At 40.1% G+C, this 25,708-nt stretch overlaps 1 long non-coding RNA gene and 1 pseudogene across 2 annotated transcripts; both read left to right on the forward strand.

Moving 5' to 3' along the window:
* Positions 1 to 748: 748 nt before the first annotated feature.
* On the forward strand, positions 749 to 3,872 carry LOC308081397. The gene is made up of 3 exons (XR_013932843.1): positions 749 to 809; positions 2,938 to 2,987; positions 3,786 to 3,872. It is a non-coding gene; the product is annotated as an uncharacterized lncRNA (long non-coding RNA).
* Positions 3,873 to 4,079: 207 nt separating this feature from the next.
* LOC308081398 (centrosomal protein of 57 kDa-like) lies at positions 4,080 to 21,322 on the forward strand (annotated as a pseudogene). The gene is made up of 7 exons: positions 4,080 to 4,103; positions 17,331 to 17,405; positions 17,901 to 17,995; positions 18,383 to 18,505; positions 19,913 to 20,017; positions 20,462 to 20,606; positions 20,941 to 21,322. The product of its transcript is annotated as a centrosomal protein of 57 kDa-like (transcript).
* The last annotated feature ends 4,386 nt before the right edge of the window (positions 21,323 to 25,708 follow it).

Below are 25,708 nucleotides of genomic sequence, written 5' to 3' on the forward strand. Positions count from 1 at the left end.
AGACCCTCCCCCCCCCCCCTGTTCTTGTACATATATTTTTTCCCCTCTTTTTTATTTTTTTGTTGTACATAGTGTTATATATTTTTTTTGCTCTTTATTTTGTAATGATATTTGAACTGTGGTGCCACTATATATGCCTATGAATTGAATACCAAGGCCCTCATTGGAAACAAGTCCGCAAGGACTTTTATGAACGGACCTGTTTTAAATTTTTTGCCTAATAAAATATTCAATCAATCAAACCATATACACTAACTGTCACCGTTGTTACATGATGATTTATGTATGCATTGTCTTGTCCTTTTTTTTGTATTGTATACTTTTGCATTGTTTATAGATGATTGTGTTGTTTGGAAATTACATAATAATTTGGGCCTGTGTCCTTTCTTTGCTAATATCAGGATGATCCCTTATGACAACCAGATATTTTGTACCACTTGAAAATAAATGTTCTGGCTTTCATAGTCACACAAAGCACTATGTGATACATACTGTAGCACACATAGTCCATCAACTGCTATTTTCACTCAAAAACAAGTTGTGTAAGTTTAGGCCAAATAGAACTCGTCACAATTAACAGAACTAATGTTGATAAAGACGTAATAAAACATCAGGTGATATGTATAATGATGGATGGATTGGGCTTTTTTTCTACATTGAACAGTAAAGTAAATAACATGAAAAGACCACAAGGATTAATATAAAACAACATACTTTTTACGTTTCTGCAGCTTTCAGTCCAATGTGTTGACAATCAATCTGGAGTTCCTGCAGTTGTGAATGAGGAGAAGACATTTTCCTTCTCGGTGGTGAGTTATCTGACAAAGTAAAAAAATACTCAATCAACCTGTGTGTGTGTGTGTGTGTGTGTGTGTGTGTGTGTGTGTGTGTGTGTGTGTGTGTGTGTGTGTGTGTGTGTGTGTGTGCGCGTGTGCGTGTGCGTGTGCGTGTGTGTGTGTGTGTGCGTGTGTGTGTGTGTGCATACATGCGTGTATAATTTGGTGCTTTGTATATCTCGGAAAGATCCTCTGCATGATCCTCAACCACAGAATTCTAAACTTCCTCACAGAAAGCAATGTCCTGAGCAAATCACAAATTGGTTTTCTACCAAAATATCGCACAACAGACCACATTTACACTCTAAACACCCTAATTGACAACCAATTAAACAAAAACAAAAGCAAATTATTCTCCTGCTTTGTCGACTTCAAAAAAGCATTCGATTCAATTTGGCATGAGGGTCTGATGTACAAACTGTTGGAGAGTGGCATTGGGGGGAAAACCTATGACATCATAAAATCAATGTACACTAACAACAAATGTGCAGTTAAAATAGGCGAAAAGCACACAGACTTTTTCCCCCAAAGCCGAGGAGTTAGACAGGGATGCAGCCTGAGTCCAACACTCTTCAACATATATATCAACGAATTAGCAAAAACGTTAGAACAGTCCACAGCTCCAGGCATCCCCTTGGCAAACACAGAAATCAAATGCTTACTTTTTGCAGATGACCTGCTGCTGCTGTCTCCAACCAAGGAAGGACTACAGCAGCAACTTGATCTCCTACACAAATTCTCCCAGACATGGGCCCTGACAGTGAACCTAACTAAAACTAAAATCATGATATTTCAAAAAAGATCCAGCCGCCAAAACCATCAATTTTTCCTAAATACAATCCCACTAGAACAAACAAAAAACTATACCTACCTTGGCCTAAACATCAGCAGCACAGGGAACTACAACCAAGCTGTAAAGGACCTGAGAGACAAGGCAAGAAGGGCATTCTATGCTATCAAAAGAAACATCAAAATAGACATCCCAATTAAAACCTGGCTTAAAATACTGGACTCTGTGATAGAACCAATTTCCCTCTATGGTTGTGAGATCTGGGGACCATTAGCAAACCATGACCCTGAAAAATGGGATAAACACCAAACCGAGACCCTACACACAGAATTCTGCAAATCCATTCTCCGTACCCAGCGAAAAACACCAAATAATGCATGCAGGGCAGAATTAGGACGATACCCACTAATTATCAAAATAAAAAAGAGAGCACTTAAGTTCTACAACCACCTAAAAGAAAGCGACCTAGATGCACTCCATAACAAGGCACTCACACACAGCGAAACCCTAGAGAGATGCCCCCTCAGCCAGCTGGCCCTGGAACTCCGGGCACAAACACAAACAGAGCCACGAGATAGAAAACCCATTGGACTAAACCAAATTATAAAACAGCAAAAGGAAAACTACCTGACACACTGGAAAGAAGCAACACAAAAGCAGAGTAAACTAGAATGCTATCTGGCCCTAAACAGAGAATACGCAGTGGCAGAATACCTGAGCACCGTGACTGACCCAAAACAAAGAAAAATCTTAACTAGGTACAGACTCAGTGAGCACAGTCTTGCGATCGAGAAAGGTCGTCACAGGCAGACCTGTATCCCGAGAGAAGACAGACTATGCACCCACTGCACACAAAATGAAGTGGAAACCGAGCTACACTTCCTAACCGTCTGTCCATTGTACCAAGACATCAGAGACACATACTTCCCACAGATTACAACCACACACGGAGATTTTGAAAACATGACCAATGACAAAAAACTCCCATATCTGCTGGGCGAAGTACAACAATGTGCAAACACAGCAGCAAGATTCGTGAGTTGCTGTGATAGGAAAAGGATATCAAACGGAACACAACCACCCTAAAGACTAATCATTGGGTATATTCCGGCACTAAAACTACACCCAGTGATCTTGGTACATAGAAATTGATCTATTGAAGATTCTGACTTTCAAATGTACATATTTTTTGTTTTGATTGTATTGCTGTATTGTTGTATTATGCTTTCTGCTTTGGCAATGTAAACGTATGTTTTCTCATGCCAATAAAGCCCTTTGAATTGAATTGTATGTTGTGTGTTTACTGACTAGGAGTTCAATGCATCGCAGTGACCCTTTGGTGATGGACAAGGTCATCTAAGGTTAGTAGATTTTACCATACTACTTTTTGTAATTACAGTTTGTACCGTACCTTTTAAGGAAATAAAAAAGTAATTCAACATGTTTTAAAATACAATACAAGACACGGTCCGCTCCTCGGGCCGTGGACTTTGACTTTATTATTTAGACCTTGAATGCCCTTATAGGGTCGTGGACACTTTAGGCCGGTTAGGCCTAAAGTGCATACTGCATATTCTGTATTCTGCTTATTGTATGTTCTGCATACTTCATGTTCTATCTGTATTGTTGTTACTCTGTTGCCTTTTGCCCTGATGTTGTGTATATTATTTTGTAGTATTGGTTCCTGTCTGCCTTGTTTACTGTTTCCTGTCTTGTCTCTCTTACCCTTGATTAGTTATGTTCTCCACCTGTGTCCTGTTGTGCCCCAGCCAATCACTGTGTTGATTGTAGTTTGAGTTCACCTGCGTCCTGTTACTCCCTTGTCTATTTAAACCCTGTGTTGGCATTATGTTCTTGTTGGTCCGTAGACCACTGTCAAGTGTGTTCTGTGTTTGGCAGCTAGCCATTTTGAAGTTGAACTTACCTGTCTTGTTTAAACTGCCTGTTCGGCTCAATAAATACGTTAAGTTTATCCTGCATTCCGACTCGTCTGCTTTTGGGTCCTTCCCTTCACTCAATCCTGACACAAGACAATACATTTGAGCCAAACCAAATCAAACCACACACAACTACAGCATATTGCAGTAGTAGGAGTCGTCCTACATTCTGTGTTATTGTCCTGTAAATGGTTTTGATGGTTTTGTGTGTATGCATTGTAGCTCAGTGAGAGCATTCCAGTTCCCTCATGGACAACATGAACAGACTCCGATGGAGGTGGATCCCCCAGACACTGGGAATCATTCTGACACAGAGTGAGTGTCACCACCCACACACACACACACACACACACACACACACACACACACACACACACACACACACACTCTTTCACAAATGCTCTGTAGATGTCAAGGTATCACTTTTTAAAGCTTTCTGTACACCGTTGTATACGGCTCACCTGTGGAGTAACTACAAGGCTAGCAGCATGCAAAAACTAAAAGTTGCATACAACGATGCTTTACGGGTTATTGGTGAGGGTACCAAGATGGTACAGTGCCAGCCAGCTGTTTGTTAACTTGGGGGTACCTACCTGTCAAGCCCTTTTAAGAAATGTAATGTATGAATTCATATGTCGTCTTGAAGAGTCTGACAATCATGTCATTACAATTTTAATTAACCCTGTGATGAGTTCTACTCGGTTCTCTTCCATGATTTGGAGACATTGGTGCAACAGCCTCTACAGACTGTGAGCATGTGTGGCTAGCTGTAGTTGGACTGACCCACCTAGAGCCCTAAGGTCAACTCACCTCTCTTTAATGACTCCCACAGTAACCGCCAAACTGAGAACCAGGGGTGACCACGCTTTCGCCGTGGCTGCCCCCAGGCTCTGGAACGATCTACCCCTTTTCATTAGATCCATTGTGGTTTTTAAGTCCCTACTCAAGCCTTACTTTTTTGACCTGGCTTTTAACCAAAATTAAGCCTTAAACTTTGATGTGTTGTAATTGTTCATGACTTAATTGTACTTTGACTGTATTTTGTACCTGTTCTTGTTTTGTTGACCTGTACAGCACTTTGGTCGGCGACAGTCGTTTTTAAATGTGCTATATAAATAACGTTTGATTTCATTTAATATTTTTCTTTTGATTTTTTTAGATTTTTAACAGACAGACAGACAGACAGACAGACACCAAAACATAATATTTGTTCAAACTGACTTATTTGCATAATGCGTGTCACCTTCCTCCTGAGTTAATATAATAGGGCTGGCAAGGCTGGTGTCACTCCACGGCTGCGGCTAGCCCCGCCCCCGGTCGGTGGGGTCAACATCTCCCTTCACTCTGAGGTTCGCTAATAGTAGCCTGCTAGTTGGTGCTCTTTCAGCAGTGTTTCGCCAAAATGGGAATGAATTGTTGTATGAAAACTGTTCCACGGCTTCTCACCATCGACGAGTTGAGAATAAAGGGGCTAAAATGGACAACGGACTATCTTTTCACCGCATTCCCAAATGGAAGCCAGCCAGGTCTCCCGACGTAACAAAGAGACGATGCATGGCTTGGTTGTCATTGATTGATTGAATATTTTATTAGGCAAAAAATGTAAAACAGCACAGTTACATTTAAAATACTTTGTCTAACAGGTCCGTTCATAAGAGTCCTTTCGGACTTTTATGTTTCCAATGAGGGCCTAAGTCACACCTCAGGATCCATGTAGAGAGAGTTATAGGCACTATACGCAACAAGTACCATATATTAAATGGTAGGGTACCCATCACTCTGATGCATACACCTAGCCTGGTTCCAAACAGGCTGATAATCAGGCTAGCATAAACCAGGAGTGGGCAGGACATGACAATCCTTGACAAAGTTGTCTGAGCGTCTGAAACTATTTTTAATAGTACCCTTCTGCATAGTAAAAGCAGACATGAGGTTATGCTCTGTAGATACATTATCTGTTCCCTTTTTATGTACATAGTAACCTGTACATGTTTTCAAATAAAATACATAGTCTTTCTACATAAAATGATTATATGCAAATAGAACCGCATTCTTTCACATGGCTAAAATGCATAGGCCATTATATTATTATGCAGTGCTTTCATTCAATGCAAATATAACCGAATCCTGATGATGATGATGGCTCAAGTCACCAGTTGCCTGACCTGTTAATGATCACATTATAATATGGATGGGCAGAGACCATTTTACTCCTCTTTGAGCCTGATGAGGTTCCTTTTTTATACACATAGTATCCTGTAAATGTACCTTGTTTTCAAATAAAAGACACCTTCATGTGACGTTGACTTACAGTGGTTACTTTGTAGATTTAGATTATTATTACAAAACATACAGTAACCACTTCAGCCCATACATTTCGGCCATTTGAAAATAGCCGATCTACAAGCATTGTGAGCTTGTAGATCTGCTATTTTCAAATTATTATACATTTTATACATTTGAAAGTGTGTTTTTGCAGTTGGCTTTTAACATTGTTGATGTCATTCTTTGTATGTGCCGCTGTGTGTACAAGCTATATAGTAGTGTACCCTGTTGGATGGGTCTGTAGACTGGTAGTGACCCAACCAACATGGTGAATCTTGGCCACGCCCCCCAAATCACTCCCCCACCCAAGCGAACTTTGCCAGCCCTATTCAGTATACCTCTGACCCATACTAGAGCGCATTGAGATCCAGATGAAAACAACCTAACCAGAAAAAACGGACACTATTATCCTGCCTATGTATTAATACATGTTTCATTGTCTTCCCTTCAGCGAAATGGAGGTTGACCAGTGATTGCCAGTAGGTAGCAAGAATGAATTCCGTGCATGCAACACATGCATGTCTTTTATCTCAGTAAGACATCGCCTGCTTGTCGAGGTCGGAGCGCAATAATATCAACGTTCGGCCAATCAAAGAAAAGCACACGCACTGGGAGGACGGGATCGACTCCTGCCTGAGCCAACTTTCTTCAACTGGCTCTGCTTGCTTGTAGCATATATATACTGTACATATAATGTAACATACTCTTGTATTCATTGCGTCTGTCATTCTAGACTTACAATTGATGAGATGATCAAAGCATTAATAATTACCACGAGCCACCGAGGGCACATTGAGCCACGAGTTCAACGATGCTTGTAGGCAGCCGATAATATAACATTAACATTAACCTGATCAAAGCAGAACGTGAGCTTTTACTGGCTGACTTAATGTTCCTGCATGGTTTCTTTCCGACATACAGCTAAACAGTGTCCAATTTTCTATTAAGTGTATAGCCTACATTATATTTTGGCTATGTGATAAGAAGAAGAAGTGTAATAAAATTGTAGAGTGTGATTGTGAACGCTTTCCCTAACTCTACCCAAACTCTGTAAGTTATGTAACAAAGAAGAATATTCATGCTTATAGCCTATAGCCTACTCTGCATAATGTCAGGGTAATAGCAGCATGATGTGCTTATTATAGTAGCCAATACATTTGTATTTCTCATTCGGAAAACATTAAAATTGACGTTGAGATGAAAGCATTAATCATTCGACATTTGGCTCTGTACTTGTTTTTTTGCCACCAAACTTCTTAACCAAAAATAGCATATCTACAAGCTGTTGCAGCATGACGCATTGTCAGCTTGTAGATTGGCTATTTTCGGTGAATGTAGGTTACCCCGCAAAATAGGGATGCTGCGTAAAAAAAAGAAGAAAAAAAGAGAGAGAAAATGTTATATCTCGGACCCCCTGTAGTAACTACGAGGACCCCCTAGATAGATAGATAGATAGATATATACTTTATTAATCCCGAATGAAATTTGCTTTGCTCAACGGCTCCAGTGCAATACATTCATACAGAGGTCAATAAAAAGAAGCATGGTAAACATTTAAGAAAACATTACACCAATGGGAATGAATGAATGTGAATGATATACAATGTCCTTATCCATAGGATATATAAAGAGCCAAGGAAACAAAAAGTCCCCTTATAGGAAAAGAAAAAGCTCACAAAAGACACTCAAACAAGAGCAGATGAAACGGCAGCCTGCTCACAGGCGCTCGACACTTATCCTATGTGTCAGCATGACTGCAGATCTAGCCTACATTATATTTTGCTTATATAATATAATGTTGACACTATGACAAGCTCTTGTTTCCCCTAACTCCCTAAACTCGTTTAGTTATGTAGGTAATAATAAATAGCCGACATTTAGCAATCGTGTCATTGTTATCCAAGTTATTGCTTATTGCTAGTAATCAGTGGTGGAAAAAGTACTCAATCTTTTTACTTAAGTAAAAGTATCAATACCGCAATACAGAAATAGGCTACTCTGTTACAACTTGTAAGTAGCCATGCGGTCTTCATTTACGTAACTTACAAGTAAATGAAGACCGCATGGCTACTTAAAATTCACGAGAATATGCAAATGAGCCATGCGGTCTTACGCTGTCTGCATGCTAGCCATGTCTTTGCGTAGCCTGGTAAACCCTCCGGAAATGTCATTTCAATTTTGTTTGCACTTTTCCCTTACTGCTTCATTCATCTACATAAACGTTCATATTTCAATATAAAGGGCTGGCCATGGATGTTAGAATTATGTTCGGGCCCTCAGAATTACCCGTATCTTCCGTATTGTTCAATAAAAAGCATTTTAATCCGATTGGTGGCCATTTTCTCATAGAGTTATAACGTATTGGAGTGCAATTCACCTTCCAACCGATAAGGTCGCGATGTTGAAAGCTTATGGAGAAAAATGGCCACCAATCGGATTCAAATGCTTTTTATTGAACAATACGGAATATACGGGTACTTTTGAGGAAACGTACATAATTGCAACATCCATGGCCATCCAAATCTGAACGGGTAAAAAAAAAATGGGGAAAGTGCAAACACCAGGTTGAAGTAAATCCATGACGGTCACCCACTGACTCACTGTTGAGGTTTAATATGGATAAATGTTTTATATATATTTATTAATGCAACATCTATTTTGTTTAAGACTTACAGTAGGCTGCCTTGCCCCACTGGAATACAGTGACTGATATGAATTAATAATATAGCCTACTGGACCATACATAAAATGAAGAATACCTTGTGATGTCAGTGACATTTTATTACAAATGAAAATAAAAATAAGAAACAGTGCAGTAACAATACGTTTTCGTATAGCAGCAATTTTGCATGTACAAAATATATTGTCTGTCAGGTGGAAACCTCATTATGTCCAAAACTGTTACTTTTAAGGATAACAATTCTAAAGTAACAAAAGTAGCAGAGCTACAAGTTTTTGTGTAACACTGTAGTATGATCAAGTAGGGTGTTAATTTAGATGAGATTTCTGCCTGACAGCAACAATATAACATAAAATACAACTCTACATTTTGAGGTAGTTTTAGCATGTGCTTTTTAGCTTGTACACATATTGTGCTTTTTAGCTTGTAAATAGTAAAAGTACAAATTATATACTGTACACCTTCCGATGTCAGTGACATTATTAAAAATAAAAATAAACAGTAACAATACGTTTTCGTATAGCAGCAATTTAGCATGTATAAAAAATATTATCTCTTGCCTAAATTCTAAAATAGCAAAAGTAGCAGATCTACAAGCTTTAGAGCTTTTGGATCTTGCTTTTGTGTAACACTGTAGTGATCAAGTAGGGCGTTAATTTAGATATTGTTGTCTGCCTGACAACAATATTATGCATTATATTATATAACATAAAATACAAAGTAATATAAAGTAACCCCTCTATTTGGCCGGTGGGATCCGATCATAGTCCCTTTTTTTCCCCATACCCTTTGGCTGCTTGTTCAGCCTTCCACTCAGCCAGAGTGGAAAAAGATCTTGCCGAGTTGCTGTTATGTGGGGGGAGGTGATGTGGCTGTACAGTAGGCCTAGACTGATATATTATTACTCTATGGAGTACACTCAGGTATTGGGGGATGGGCTCTGTTGTTGTTTACTCTATCAGCAGCGTGGTTTCTCTTGGGACACGGATTGGCTGTCTGTGGATTCGGTTCGGGGAGGCACTGTAGCCGGCTACCACAAACAGCAGATCGGTCATGGATGAACTTCAACCTGGTGTTTGCACTTTCTCCCTTTTTGCTCCATACATCTATATACACGTTCAGATTTCAAAAATAAAGTGCTTAGCTCATGGCCACACATGTTACAATTATGTACGGGCCCTCAATAAGTACCCGTATTTTCCGTATTATTCAATAAAAAGCCACCGATCGGATTAAAATATCCGATCGGTGGCCATTTTCTCATAGAGTTATAATGTACCAGAGTGCAATACACCTGCCAGCCGATAGGGTCACGTAACTGAAAGCATATGAAGAAAATAAGGGGAAAATGGCCACCAATCGGATTAAAATGCTTTTTATTTAACAATTCAGAATATTCGGGTACTTCTGAGGAAACGTACATAATTGTAAAATCCGTAGCCATGGGGTAAGTACTTTATATTTGGAATATGAACGTTCATGTAGATGTACGGACCAAAAAGGGAGAAAGTTTAAATACCAAGTTGAGCTCATCCATGACGGTCGGTCACGATATGACAGTCATGTTTCAGGGCTATAAAGGTCCGTGTATTTCCTGGCAGTTGGATTTTCTTTTGGTAACCACAAACAGAAATCCGCCCATTGCGCTCGTTTTTCATTTTTCATTTTTCATTTAGGGTCGCGTCGGTTCTTTCGCTCCCGTTCGCTCCCGTCTTTCATTTTTCATTCTTCATTTTAAAACAAGTTACGTTCGTTTCGCTCCCGTCTTTCATTTTTCATTCTTCAATAAAAAATAAAAAATGAAACGTAAGAAAACAGGGTTTTGCTTTTTCATTCTTTCATTTCTCGATCTTAATCAAAGATACTGTAAAGACAAGACCAGAAGCGGAAGTAGATTTAGTACTTAAAAATAAAAGTGATATATATATATATTAAATATAATTTTATACCGTAGGCTACATGATTATAACATTACTATGGCTACATCAATGTTAGACAGATGGACATATAGATAGATAGATAGATAGATAGATAGATAAAGATATATTATTATATTAGGCTATTAACATTATGCAAGCTAATTATATTTACCATGGTTACGTCAATAAGAAGACAGACAGATCTATGTCTGTCTGTCTGTCTGTCTGTCTGTCTGTCTGTCTGTCTGTCTGTCGGACGGACGGACGGACGGGCAGATATAGGCCTACGTGATTCTCTTCTTTTCATTTAGACATGCGTTTTTTCATCCAAAATGTGTGTTATATTTATATTATTTAGTTGCAGCATGATTAATTAATAGCAATATTACGGAATAGGAAAACAGAAACAAATCTACCTATATAATTTGAACTTGGAAAGTTGGGTAGAGACTTGAGAGCTATAGGCGTCGCTACTCATTGAACCATCGAAATTACATCTCTGCTGACGTTTTAATCGGATACAGCATAGGTGGACACTAGGGACATCTGGGCACCAGGAAGAGTGGGTACATGTGTGCACTGCCTGCAGAGATTGAATTCTTTATTAACAATGATTATTAACACCAGTTTTCCTGGTGCCCAGTCTTCCTGGTGCCCAGATTTCCCTAGCGCCCACTCTTCTCCACCCCTAAGTGCCCACTCTTCCAAGTGCCCACATGTCCCTAATGCCCACTCGTCCAAGGTGCCCAGTTATCCCTAGTGCCCAGAATGTTTTGGTGCCCACCTATCCTGGCTGTTACCGTTACTAGCCTATACATAAATACACACTGCAGTTATTTCCACACAGTAGCCTACAATTGAAATGGCCTATATAGCGGAACAGATTAATATCTTCAAATAACTGGTACTGCTTTCACTAATGCCCTGTCAGTCATCAGTGTAAGGGTTTGACAATATTATGCCCGTAGAAAGCACTGCCGTCTGCAACGATGAAGCAGCCTTAAAGCTCAGCAGGTCATGTTATAGATACAGCATGTTAGATTTCCTCAATACACAATAATAAACATCTGCAGATGTTCTATCAGACAGTGGTTGCAGCGTCCTTTTCTATGCTGTGGTGCGCTGGGGAGGCAATATAGGCAAAGGGACACACTCAGAATGGACAGACTGAGGGTACCATACGTGCGCTCCCGGTGCTATCTATCTATCTATCTAATGCAGTAACCTAAAACATTTTTTTTTTAAATGAAGCACTCTCAAGTGTTTCAGAATCGGTATAAACAAACGTGAATACTATCAATACAAAAGATACAATGCAACTTTGGACTGGTACATCAGAGCTTATCAATATTCGGTGTCTGTCTGTCTGTCTGTCTGGATGGACGGACGGACGGACGGACGGACGGACTTACGGACAGATTGATAAGTAGACTTGATTATATTATATTATTTTTCATTTTTCATTTACACATGCGCCTTTTCATCCAAAATGTGTGTTATACTATTTACTTGTAGCATAGTTAATTAATAGTCCCTGTTTGCGTAGCCCCCAAATCGGGCTCCCCAAGTTTTGCTCGCTGTGTGAATGATACTGTGATTATGTGATTCAAATACAATGGATTTTGTCTTTGAGATGTTCAGGACCACCACCCACTCTGATATTGGTTCCTTGTTAAGAGCTACAGACAGGTCTTCCACATAGTAGCAGACAAAGTTGTGTCGTCAGAATACATGGCTATAGACGCCTTAACAGACGACGTCACACTGATACGAAACAGTATGCGCGCGCATGTCGGCAGCAAAAGAACCCCACCGCTCATAAGATGCAATGTAAAAGTGGTCACAGTCTCACGTGTAAAAATGCATCCCATCAAACTTTCAGATGCTGTTTCTCTCCCAGTGTGGAGGAAGAATGCTTAGGATTTTTACTGATCTCTCGCTCTTGAAATATATAATCCTTGGTTTCTGTTGTGTGTAAACAATAATAACAATTCAAAGCAGTTGTCCTCAAAACTCCACCTCCAGTGGCTGTCAACTGTCATATAAGAACGGAGAGAGCGCTCTATGATCATGGCACCAGAACCTGCTTGGCTCGCGCAGCGTCAAGACTAATTTATGCTCCGTCCCGCGAAGGTGTCGCGCACAGAGAACGGCCGAGAATAGCAGATCTCCAAGCTCACAGCGGTCGCATCCGTGACGCGGTTGTGAGCTTGTATGTCAGCTGTTCTCGGTGCGCAATGCCGTTACGCGATGGAGTATATATGTGTTGCCTGCAGGGCGCACTCCACTAGCCTACACACAGAAGAGGTTGAATGAACTGAAACAAGCTCACCCCAAAACAACAGGTTTGGGGATCTGTTGGGAATTGATTACATGAAACAGTTACCTGTGCGTCCAGTCTCAATGTTTGTAAACAAATAATTGGTCTATTGGCCCTGTCTAAGACCAGTGGCATGTCATTTGTAAATATGTCACACCAATATGAACCACCCCCCCCCCCACACCTGGCTTCCCAATCCCCCACAGAGCTTTTATAAATGTGGCAACTGTGCTCAGTGCTCTAATTCGTCAAATACCAAATGTTTTACCCATCCACCTACTGGTAAAAAATATAAAATATCCTTATTTATAAATTGTAACTCAACCCATGTGGTATACATGCTTAAATGTCCCTGCATGTGGACTGGCATACATTGGTCAAACTAAGAGACCACTTAAACTCGTATTGGTGAGCACAAAACTGCTATTCCTACTAACAACCCTGAATATGCCATGGCAGGCACTATCAACAAGCAAAGCATGGCTCCCCAGCATCCCTTAAATTCTGGGGAATAGAGAAAATCTTGCAGCCTCATCACGGGGTGGTGACATCATTAATAAATTGCTTCGCAGAGAAGTACTATGGATCCACAACCTTAACACCCATGGTCTACTCTAAACGAAGAGCAGAGCCTTTCTTGCTTCCTGTAGACGGTCCCTGAGGCTTTCATGTGTATTTTGTGTTTTTGGTGCCTTTCATTTTTGAAAATGTTCTCTTTTTTGCATTGTGTCTTAAAAAGATCTAACATGTTTTGGTATTGGCCAATATTTTCCGTCCCTTATTTCTATATGTACACTGCTTTAACTTTATCTTGATATGGCATTATATGGTTTTACTATTTTGTATATATTTTGCAATATGTCTAATAGTCCATACCCAGAGCCAACCCCAATCACCACTGATTGTCGCTACCTTGAGGCTGTGACGTGTAGTATAGGTAATTACCATGAAACAGAGGGCCATCTATCATTGGCTCAATAAATTATTTCTATTCATTTTTGGCACATTATTCCTTAATTTACAGTAGATCTGCCAGTCATCCAGACTGACAGATTCACTTGCCTTTTGCTTTGCAGTGTTTCTAAAGCCATGCAGTTCTTAATTTCCAATCCAAGGTGCTCTTATACAGGTTAGTTTGTTTTCTATCTGGAGCATGCTTGTCAGCTATTGACAAAAATAACTGCATAAACAAATTCAAAGCCTTACGCAGCCGCCAGTTAGCTGGCTTGTTCTTTCTTCCTGGTGGTGTGTTGTGCGGGAGCATTTCATTGAAGGTATAGGCCTACTGTATGTGCTTTATTAACTGTTTATTTTCTTATAAATTAGGCTAAGCAAAACCCCGAGTGTAGTCCTGGCTCTGCAGGTGCTCGTCGTCAGTGGGATACATTGCCCCACACACCTGTTGAACAATATATCAATGCGGACGGTGCTGTTTATGGTACGAAATGCCTTGTTTTTAGCACGCACTATTAATGAATTAATGAACGCGCCTATATATAGACCCCTTAACAGACGACGTCACACTGATAAGAACCAGTATGCGTGCAACCAGTATGCGCGCAATGAAACCTATTCTATCAGGTCTCGCTAAGACGCGTCTCACCACCAGCCAACACACAAGAGGGGGTTGGAGGGGGTTGAAACAATCACCTGTGCGTCCAGTCTCAATGTTAGTAAACAAATAATTGGTCTATACACTGTAGGATAACATAAATTAGGATGCGTAAAGGTGCGTGCCTGGATAGTGTCGCTTCTGATCACTTCGTGCGGCTGTAGGCCATTAATAGAGGTAAGGGTTGGCCTGCGTATATTGTATATATATTATATAGATTATAGCAACAACTAACGATGTCTGCTTTCAAATAGGCCCACTAATGGCCAACTGAACATTTTTAACCCAACTGTTATAATGTTTTTGAAATCCCCAGCAGTTACAAAGGTTGTTTTTCTCCCTGCAACACTATTATGAATCAGATATATCAAGATGCACATGTACTTTAGCCAATCTATTTAATTTAGACATCAGCTTTTTCATCCAAAATGTGTTGGCTTTAGTTGCAGTATGATTAATAGTAATACAACCTGACGACTTTAAGTCATACAGTGTTTACCAACCATGGCAATCGAGGAAACCGAAAAGAACAGATCTGCCCAGACTAGTGAGATGTGAACCTCTTAACTGTGGGGGGTAGTTCATATTGTATTGGTAGGAGTAACCAGTAGTATTAGTAACTTGTAATCAATGAACAACCAAACGTCCAGACTCCAGTGCGCAATGGAGGGGAGAGATTGAGCTCGATCGTTCATGGTGATTATTCCAAAAGTATTACAATTATGACAAACATAGGCTACAACCGTATGTAACCATTTGTAAGGAATGATCCCATCACGGGCACTGTGTGCCATAGGGCAGGGTCTGAATATTGTAGCGTAACTATTATACATCCAAGTTCATGAGATTCCAGATTTCCAGCCAGTTGTAAAGACTCGATTTAAAATTACTACTGCAATATCAACATTGTTACATTTGGACACCTGGATTTCCTAGGTCTATATCCTTCTATAGGCCTACTGTGGACAGAGTAGACAGACAGACAGACAGACAGACAGACAGACAGACAGACAGACAGAAACGGTCAGAGACGCACCAGTACCACCGAGTGCTATGGAGCTTGTTGTTGCGTCTTTGAACAGTTCACACAGCGAGCAAAACTTGGGGAGCCCGATTTGGGGGCTACGCAAACAGGGACTATTAATAATATAACACATTTTGGGTGAAAAGGCGCATGTGTAAATGAAAATAAAATAATATATTGGCTATAATCAAGTCTACTTATCAATCTGTCCGTAAGTCCGTCCGTCTGTCCATCCAGACAGACAGACACCGAATATTGATAAGCTCTGATGTACCAGTCCAAAGTTGCATTGTATCTTTTGTATTGATAGTATTCACGTTTTGTTTATACCGATTCTGAAACACTTGATGACAATGAGTGGCTATTAATTAATCATGCTGCAACTAAATAATATAAATATAACACACATTTTGGATGAAAAAACGCATGTCTAAATGAAAAGAAGAGAATCACGTAGGCCTATATCTGCCCGTCCGTCCGTCCGTCCGTCCGTCAGACAGACAGACAGACAGACAGACAGATATAGATCTGTCTGTCTTCTTATTGACGTAACCATGGTAAATATAATTAGCTTGCATAATGTTAATAGCCTAATATAATAATATAGCCTATCATAATTATGTTTATGTTATAACCGTGTAGCCTACAGTAGGCCTATAATATATTTATATTATTTATCTATCTTTATCTATCTATCTATCTATCTATCTATCTATATGTCCATCTGTCTAACATTGATGTAGCCATAGTAATGTTATAATCATGTAGCCTACGGTATAAATTTATATTTAATATATATATATATCACTTTTATTTTTAAGTACTAAATCTACTTCCGCTTCTGGTCTTGTCTTTACAGTATCTTTGATTAAGATCGAGAAATGAAAGAATGAAAAAGCAAAACCCTGTTTTCTTACGTTTCATTTTTTATTTTTTATTGAAGAATGAAAAATGAAAGACGGGAGCGAAACGAACGTAACTTGTTTTAAAATGAAGAATGAAAAATGAAAGACGGGAGCGAACGGGAGCGAAAGAACCGACGCGACCCTAAATGAAAAATGAAAAATGAAAAACGAGCGCAATGGGCGGATTTCTGTTTGTGGTTACCAAAAGAAAATCCAACTGCCAGGAAATACACGGACCTATAAACTCATACATGATCGGTTTTGCTGTTCTCAAATACATTACCCACAATAAATAAAATACTGGAGCACAGCCTGGGTACTTTGAAGGCAGTAAGATAATCAAAATAGAAAAGATTGTAACTTCCTCTTGCAATGAACAGCCAACTAATTTCCAAATGGACTGCAGGTTATGTAAAAAAACCGAATACAATTACTAGATCATGATGTACCATGGAATGACAAAAGAACAAGCTGACAAAGTGTAAAAATCAATCAAATCAATCTTTATTTTTATTTAATCATTTCTGTGCTGTTTCACCATGCTCCTCCTTCTTCCTCAACTAGGAATGGAGTCTGGGAGTTGGGGGAAAGATTTAACTGGTCAGTGAAACAATAAATACAGGACCGAGATTTGCCGCTGCTGACGGGGGCGGGTCCGGGAGTTGGGGGAAAGATTTAACTGGTCAGTGAACCAGAAAATCCAGCAGGGAGTTAAGGACCACAAGCAGTGACTGCAGGACCATGATTGGCTGCCCAGAAGAGACAAAGAAGTTACTGCAGGCGCCACCGTGCCCCTTGATCCTCACCTTAAGTTTTATACTTTATGAAATAAATCATCTTTATATTGGAAGTCAGAGGAGGTCGGCTAGGGCTGAAACTTTCCCTAAATATGGAGATGACTGATAGCTTGTGTCATCTATTCACTTGAGTGTGAACGTGCTTGTTTTCATGTGAAAGCTGTTTGTTTACCTCTTTCCATAAGTCTTTGCAGCAGTCTTCTCACACACAGCTACACTACAGACTGAGCCTCGGGGATGTACCCTTTGTGACCGGAACGGTATGAGCACACACACCGTATTGTACCACCATTATGTGGTACAATACTTTGTGTACTGTAAAGCGTCCTTGGGTTTCTGAAAGGCGCTATATAAATCCAAGTTATTATTATTATTATTATTATTATTATGTAGTTGACACATGCCAACCTTCTGTAGCTGACACGTGCCGAAGTGCCAGCTTAAAGGAGTAGTTCACCCAAAAGATGGCTTATTTTCTATCAATTACACACCCCATGAAGCCTTGAATGTTTTTGTTTTTGTCACACAAAATAGCCCATCAACAAGCTCACAACATGTCGCATCGCGATGAGCTTGTAGACGGGCTATTTTCTTTGCTAGTTTTGAAAATGTATTGTATTGTATTATTGTTACCTATAATAACATGCCTAAAATAGGGAGACCTGGTTGAAAGTGGTTAAAGGTGCATTTCCTTGACCCCACCAACATCATTAGTTAATTCATAATACATGTTATGTTTCTCTCTGTCCCTCCAGTCGGTAGGGGGAAGCCACTCGGTCCGAGCCAACGTCCAGTCAGTTCTGTCTCTGCTGAAGCAGCACCAGCCCCAGCTCTGCAACAGCCGGGTTCTGTCTCACAAGCACTGTTGAATTACTCTACAACAGTGGGACACAACTTTGTTGCCCTGATCGTGAGGTACATTGACAAAAACAAAACACAAATATGCAGCATGTAATTACACTGTTTTAGGACCTAAGTAACCAACATTTGAAGCTAACATTGTAGTTTTTTTTATGTCTTCTCGAAAAAAGGAAAATGTCCAGCTTTTTTGACACATACTTGTGCTTGGACCTCTATTGCCCTCTGCTGGTAGAACATGTAAACAACAAGCAGGGTTACACTTGCATTACTAGGAACGACTTTCATTTGCAAGATCAGAACCGATACACACAGTTCTGCTCTGGTAATAGCCAATCTGTGGTAATAGCCACAGATTGGCTGTGCCTGTGACCGACAGTCACAGCCAATCAGACAGCAGCTCCTCCTCCTCGTCTGGCGGCGGTGGGGTGGAGCTTTCAGAGCTTCTGCACGGACTACAGGAAGAGCTCCGACTCCAAATTCGGAGTTTTGTCCGTAACAGGTACACAAACTTCCCTAACCTTCCTGAGAAATGTCCATTGGACAGCTTTCTCGTTCAGGCTCCGGGGAAGAAGGGCATAATTTCACATTTTTATAATTTGATTCAAACCTTATCTGCTACACCTGTTAATTGTGTAAAAGACCTGTGGGAGGAGGATTTGGGGGAGGAGATCGCTGACAGTCTTTGGCGAAAAATCTTGAGTCGGGTTCACACCTCATCGTTGTGCACCAGACACGGCCTACTCCAGTGTAAAGTTGTCCATCGGGCCCACTGGACGAAAGCTAGGCTCTCAAGAATATTCGATAACATCGACCCCGCCTGTGAAAAATGCCACCAGTCATCTGTAACACATGTACATATGTTTTGGTCATGCGGTTCTCTGAGCACATATTGGACTGAGATTTTTGAAATACTCTTACAGAACTAGCTGGGACACTCATTGAGCCTAACGCCATTAACGCGCTGTTTGGTACCTCCCAACTGCCTCTGTCTAGAACTCAAGCAGACTTGATAGCCTTTGTAACACTGTTGGCAAGACCCCTAATACTCATGAGATGGAAATCGACTACTCCACCCTCCCATACTCAATGGATAAGAGACATTTTTAATAACTTACAACTTGAAAAAATTAGATATACATTGAGAGGCTCTGTTAGAAAATTCCACGACTATGGGATCCCTTCTTGGTTTACGCAGATGGAATTACTTTTCCGGTTATTCCCGATTGAATCTGTTACTTAAAGGGGTGGAGCTAGGGTGAGACCAAAGTGACACTGTGTGTATGTGTGTGTGTGTATGCGTGCGAGTAGTTGTTTTTGGGCTTGCTTTTTGTTTTGTGATGGATTGTTTTATTGTTTCCCCTGTTGCTTTAATGCTGTCTTTTTGTCAAGTTGTTTTGTTTTGTTTTCTTTCCCTCTGTTGAGGTTCCTTCAATGTGAAGGCCTGTACGTTTTCCTTTCCCTTTCCCCCTATAGCACATATCATGAACCGAATACCACTTAATGTGTTATCAATGTGCAGAAAAAACAATAAAACAAAGTTTAAAAATTAACAGTGGGACACAACTTTGTTGCCCTGATCGTGAGGTACATTGACAAAAACAAAACACAAATATGCAGCATGTAATTACACTGTTTTAGGACCTAAGTAACCAACATTTGAAGCTAACATTGTAGGGTTTTTTATGTCTTCTGGAAAAAAGGAAAATGTCCAGCTTTTTTTACACATACTTGTGCTTGGACCTCTATTGCCCTCTGCTGGTAGAACATGTAAACAACAAGCAGGGTTACACTTGCATTACTAGGAACGACTTTTATTTGCAAGATCAGAACCGATACACACAGTTCTGCTCTGGTAATAGCCAATCTGTGGTAATAGCCACAGATTGGCTGTGCCTATGACCGACAGTCACAGCCAATCAGACAGCAGCTCCTCCTCCTCGTCTGGCGGCGGTGGGGAGGAGCTTTCAGAGCTTCTGCACGGACTACAGGAAGAGCTCCGACTCATGAGCATGTGAGGAGTCTATTGCAGTGTGGCTCTACAGGAGTCTAGCCGTGTGTGTGTGTGTGTGTGTGTGTGTGTGTGTGTGTGTGTGTGTGTGTGTGTGTGTGTGTGTGTGTGTGTGTGTGTGTGTGTGTGTGTGTGTGTGTGTGTGTCCGGAGTGGATACCACTGGACTGATCAAGTCAAATAAATGTTCTTTTATTTTATAATGGCTATGGTCAGGCTGAAACCTTGCCCGAATTTGAATGTCACAGAGGTCTGCCGTCATACATGACTGATATCACAGGCTGGCCACATGAAGTCACATTCGAGTGACACCGTTCCCATTTGAGTCCCGACATCCACGTGATTCTATTTCTTTCTGAGCAGAGTGCACACGCGTCTCGTGTCACTTTCTTATGTTGGTCATGAATGCCAGTAAATTCTACAGAACTGTGTGTGTGTGTGATTGCAGAGAGCAGGACGAGTTGATGAGGCAGGGTGAAGCCAGTGTGTCGGAGCGGGAGAGGAAAGAGCTACAGAGAGACCAAGAGATGCTGCTGCTGAAGATGGAGAAGAAAGGAGAGTAGATTAACAAGCTCTACAGACATAAAACACAGGTATACGTAAATGCATGCATTCACACCAAGATTCTAGATTTGTATTCTTACCTTATATAAAAGTACACTAAAGTAAAATTCGATCATTCTATCATCTGTCATTATGGGTGAAATCGATCTTCAAGGCAATCTCCCGTTGTGAGCTTGAAGATCGGCTATTTTTGAAAAACCTTGAATCAAATCCAAAGTTTTTCAAATTGATAATTGATTGATTATCTATTTGATATTTGAGATCTATTATTGTATGTGTGTGCAAATACTGTACATGATTACAGTTATGTCATACCTCATTTCCCTCTTTGTCTCATTGGCACTAGATGAAGAAATTGTGCAGAGAAGCCAGTGGGAGCCAGACGGGCGAGAGGAGCGAGCCACCAGGGGTCGCTCTGCGGGGACGGTGAAAGTGGTGGCACCAGGCGAGCGGAGCAAGAAGAACCTGAGACTGCTGAGGGACATGAGAGCTCTGCAGAGCTCACTACGGACCTGAACCTCAACACAACAATGGAAACTGTGCAGATTGGTGCTACCTACTTAACCACTACCTATATTACTCGTTCTCCATGTTGGGTCTGGGTCTAAATGCACTCTTACAGGTCTGTAACTCTGAGAGTGTTACAAATGGAACCATTTGTATACTCTCAGAGTTTAATTGACAGTGAGGATTGTACAATGTAAATTGGTGTCCCAGAGATAAGAAATCATATCAAATGGGGGTCAAGCCTAATGCATATAAAACTGCAGCTCTGTGAAATTCAAAAGGTTGAGAATCACTGACCTATTTCAAACCTGATGTCAACAATCAATTTTAAAGATCACTTTTTAAACAAATAATGAAAATTGTAACCTCATGGACACATTTGCGTTGATCAGATAGCAGGTCTGGCTTCTGGTGCAACATTCACCTACTTGTAATGTGCATGGTCTTGGAACAATTCCTATTTACCAGAGCAGAACTGTGTGTATCGGTTCTGATCTTGCAAATGAAAGTTGTTCCTCCTGTACCGCAAGTGTAACCCTGCTTGTTGTTTACATGTTCTACCAGCAGAGGGCAATAGAGGTTCAAGCACAAGTATGTGTCCATAAAGCTGGACATTTTCCTTTTTTCCAGAAGACATAAAAACCCTACAATGTTAGCTTCAAATGTTGGTTACTTAGGTCCTAAAACATTGTAAGTACATGCTGCATATTTGTGTTTAGTTTTCGTCAATGTACCTCACGATCAGGGCAACAAAGTTGTGTCCCACTGTTGTAGAGTAATACAGATTATTAATAGAGTTATTAAAAGAGGCAGATAAGAGATTATGAATAGAGGTATTAAAAGAGGCAGCCATGCAGTTAATAATAATAATAATAATGATAGTCATTATTATTACATTAGCCTAGTGTTTCTGCCTGTGTTGCTATTCTATCTGTCTGTTGGAGTGTAAGACATGGGGAGAGCATGTGGTGAGATGAAAGTGAGAGAGAAAAGAAGCAAATATCAGACCAGTGTTATTATAACAATTGTAACTTTTGTATAAATATTATATTGTTTGTGGGGTTACTTTCTCAGTATAATCCTAGAATATTAGATTCCTAGTGTTAATTTAAAATGAGATATACCTCTAAATCTGTGTAGACATGTAAAACATAGCTTATAGCTATTTTCACAATATTTATCTGTGAAAAAGAGTCAAACTAAATGTAATGCCTCAACTCCTACAATTCCAATTGCTTGTCAGGGTGGGGGGTCCCCAGTTCAAATATGATTATTTTGGGGGGTCCCCATTTCAAATATGGGGGGGTGGGGGGGGGGGGGGGTCGCGGCCTGAAAAGTTTGAGACCCTCTGATAGGTTTATTTGATATCCATTTTTAATGTTTTTTTGTATAAGACATATTTTATTGGGTTTAACGTTAAAGTGCATGTTAGACCATGACCAAGTGTGCAGCCAGAATTTGAAATGTTGTTATTGGTCTTGACGCTGGTCTCCTATCCTGGCCACCTGGAGTTATGACTGCCATCTCGTTGATAACTGTGGAGTGTTTTGGATTCCGGACCCTCCAATCTGCCTAGGACTCCATGAAGTGAATCAGACTGTAAACAAACCACTCAATAATCACGGAATATATGGACAATTCTGCTCTATCGAGAGCAGAGAGAGAACTTTTCAACCATCAGAATAAATCGCATTTAGACTGTCCTGTTTTTAACTGCCTCCATCTCTCTTGTTTTGTGCAAACCTATTTGAAATACAAAACCCTATTATATAAAGTTGTGGTCTGTACTTCTTTTTAAGCTTTTAAGGTTTTTCATTGGTAAAGTAACAGGTTTTTACACATTAGATTTTTGAGCAAATGTTTTATTCTAACACCCTTTGCATAGATCAGGGGCGAAAATCTGGCTTGACACCTCACACCTCATCCGCACTGCCAGCGAGCGAGCGTTCTGACGGCGACGTCGCGCGAAAAACTGTCCTCATCTGGGGCGATGTGGAGCGTCGGCTATCGCGTTGCGACGTAGCATTAACCAATCATATTAATGGTGGGGAAAGTACTATATTTTTGGACTTAAGTAAAAGTATCAATACTGCGATGTAGAAATACTCTGTTACAAGCAAAAGTCCGGAATAAAAAATGTACTTGAGTAAAAGTACAAAAGTATTGGTATCAAAATGTAGGTTAAAGTAGGCTACCAAAAGTAGAAAGTAGCTACTCATGGTGCAGAATGTCCCATTTCAAGTTTACAAATGTATACAAATCTTATACTAAATCTATAAACAATAGCAGATCTACAAGCTCACAATGCCTTGCATCACTTGTAGATCTGCTATTTTCAAATGGCTGAAATATAGGGCTGAAGTGGTTAATGTATGTTTTGTAATGATAATCAAATCTACAAAGTAACTAGTAACTAAAGTTTTCAAATAATTGTATAGTGGAGCAAAAGTAGGCTACAATATATGCCTCTAAGAGTAAAAGTATTGGAAATTGTAAAAACTCAAGTAAAGCACAAATACCTCATAATTGTACTTGAGTGTTACTTTCCACCACTATTAAATGAATAAATAATAGGAGCGGACTTGTGGAAAGGACACACACACACACACACACACACACACACACACACACACACACACACACACACACACACACACACACACACACACACACACACACACACACACACACAGTCTCCTTTTCTCCATATGCTGCACATGATAGTCTACGCAAGTAGGCCTACGCATCATGCACAAACACACCACTTAAATTCTTCTTAAACAACCTCTATGGCATATGTTTGCCTGTTTGACTGAAATAAACGTGGCCTAAATGAAGTGAGGGTCTCACTCACTGTATGAAAAGATACATAGTGCACGCATATGATCCACTCAAGTCCCGCACCCGCAGGTGCAGGACAAACAACAGTTCATCAAATAGAAAAAATAAGTGCACACTGGTAGAAAAAGCTCCGCTATTTATGTATTGCTGTCAACGTTTCGATCAGTTAGAAGTTCATCAGAAATTTTACATTTTCATTAGGAAACATGTAGCTGTAGAATACAACTCTCGTAGACGTATTTATGATTCTGACGTTTTCAATCTACGAGAGTTGTAGGGTTCACCCCCCATGGACACAGGGACTTTCAGCACTATACCCCCGTAGACACTCCAAACATGTACAAATTGAAGGAAAAAAACGGTGCTCACCCCCACGTCCCAAATGTTAACTCTCGCTACGGGGTAGTAGTTTAATGTAATAATCCATATCTTTCAACAAAGAAGTGTTTTAATGCCGTCTGTGGCCGATTCTGTCGGAAGTTCCCAATGGGTGGTAGTGACGCGCCCATCTGGTGAAACCCGGAATTACACTCAATGTAAACAGAAAGTAAACGAGGGTGAAAAAATGGCGTTCGGCCACAGACGGCATTAAAACACTTCTTTATTGAAAAGATATGAATTATTACATTAAACTACTACCCCGTAGAGAGAGTTAACATAGCGTGGGGGTAAGCACCATTTTTTCAATTTGTACATGTTTGGAGTGTCTACGGGCCGGGTATAGTGCTGAAAGTCCCTGTGTCCATGGGGGGTGACCGTGAACCCTACAACTCTCGTAGATTGAAAACGTCAGAATCATAAATACGTCTACGAGAGTTGTATTCTACAGCTAGGAAACATGTACTGTAGCGTATAGATCCCAATTTTTCAGGACAATTCCCGAAGAAGCAATAAATAAATAAATAGCGGCTGTGGTGGAAGTGGAAAGTAACTGGTACATGTACTCAAGTACTGTAGGCCTACTTAAATACAATTTTGAGTTATTTTTTACTTTACTGGAGTATTTCCAAATTTCAATACCTTTCCACTACATCTGAGAGGCAATTCAGGCAAATATTCCTACTTTTACTCCACTACACAATTATTTGAAAACTTTAGTTACTTTGCAGATATACATTATTAAATTATAAAACATACATTAACCACTTTAGCCTAATTTTATACATAGGATATTTGAAAATAGCCGATCTACAAGCTCACAATGCATCACCATGCATTGTGAGCTTGTAGATCTGTACCTATTTTCAAACATTTTAGTAGCCTACTTTTACTTTAGGTACTTTAAGTATATTTTGATGCCAATACTTTTGTAGCCTACTTTTACTGAACATTGGCCTTTTACTTGTTGTAGAGTAGCCTATTTCTTCACATTGTTTGCTACTTTTACTTAAGTAAAATATGATATCTGACTACTTCTTCCACCACTGAATAGCGGAGCTTTTTTTCACTCACTGTAGCCTACTGTTTGATGGTGGTCGTTTGAACTTTATAGGCTATAAATAAAATATGAAGTAATGAGGGTCTCACTATAGGCCTAGCCTACTGCGTTTAGTAGAACAATCCTCAAATATGAAGAACAAAGTGATGTGCAGTAGCTGATGTGTTGTCCGTCCACTATAGGTATTTGAAAATCCAAGTTCCTCCACTCTTTATAAAACGTCTGACAATAAAAAATAATAGCCTATACTATAGATGTAGTATATCGAACAGGCACAAAGCACTATTTTTTTTCCACTCTATGACAAAGCAGTGTGCAGATCTCAATCAGGTCCACAATGGAAAC

The sequence above is a fragment of the Gymnoscopelus braueri genome (assembly GCF_963280865.1).
Source record: "Gymnoscopelus braueri genome assembly, contig: SCAFFOLD_35, whole genome shotgun sequence".
Taxonomy (NCBI): domain Eukaryota; kingdom Metazoa; phylum Chordata; class Actinopteri; order Myctophiformes; family Myctophidae; genus Gymnoscopelus; species Gymnoscopelus braueri.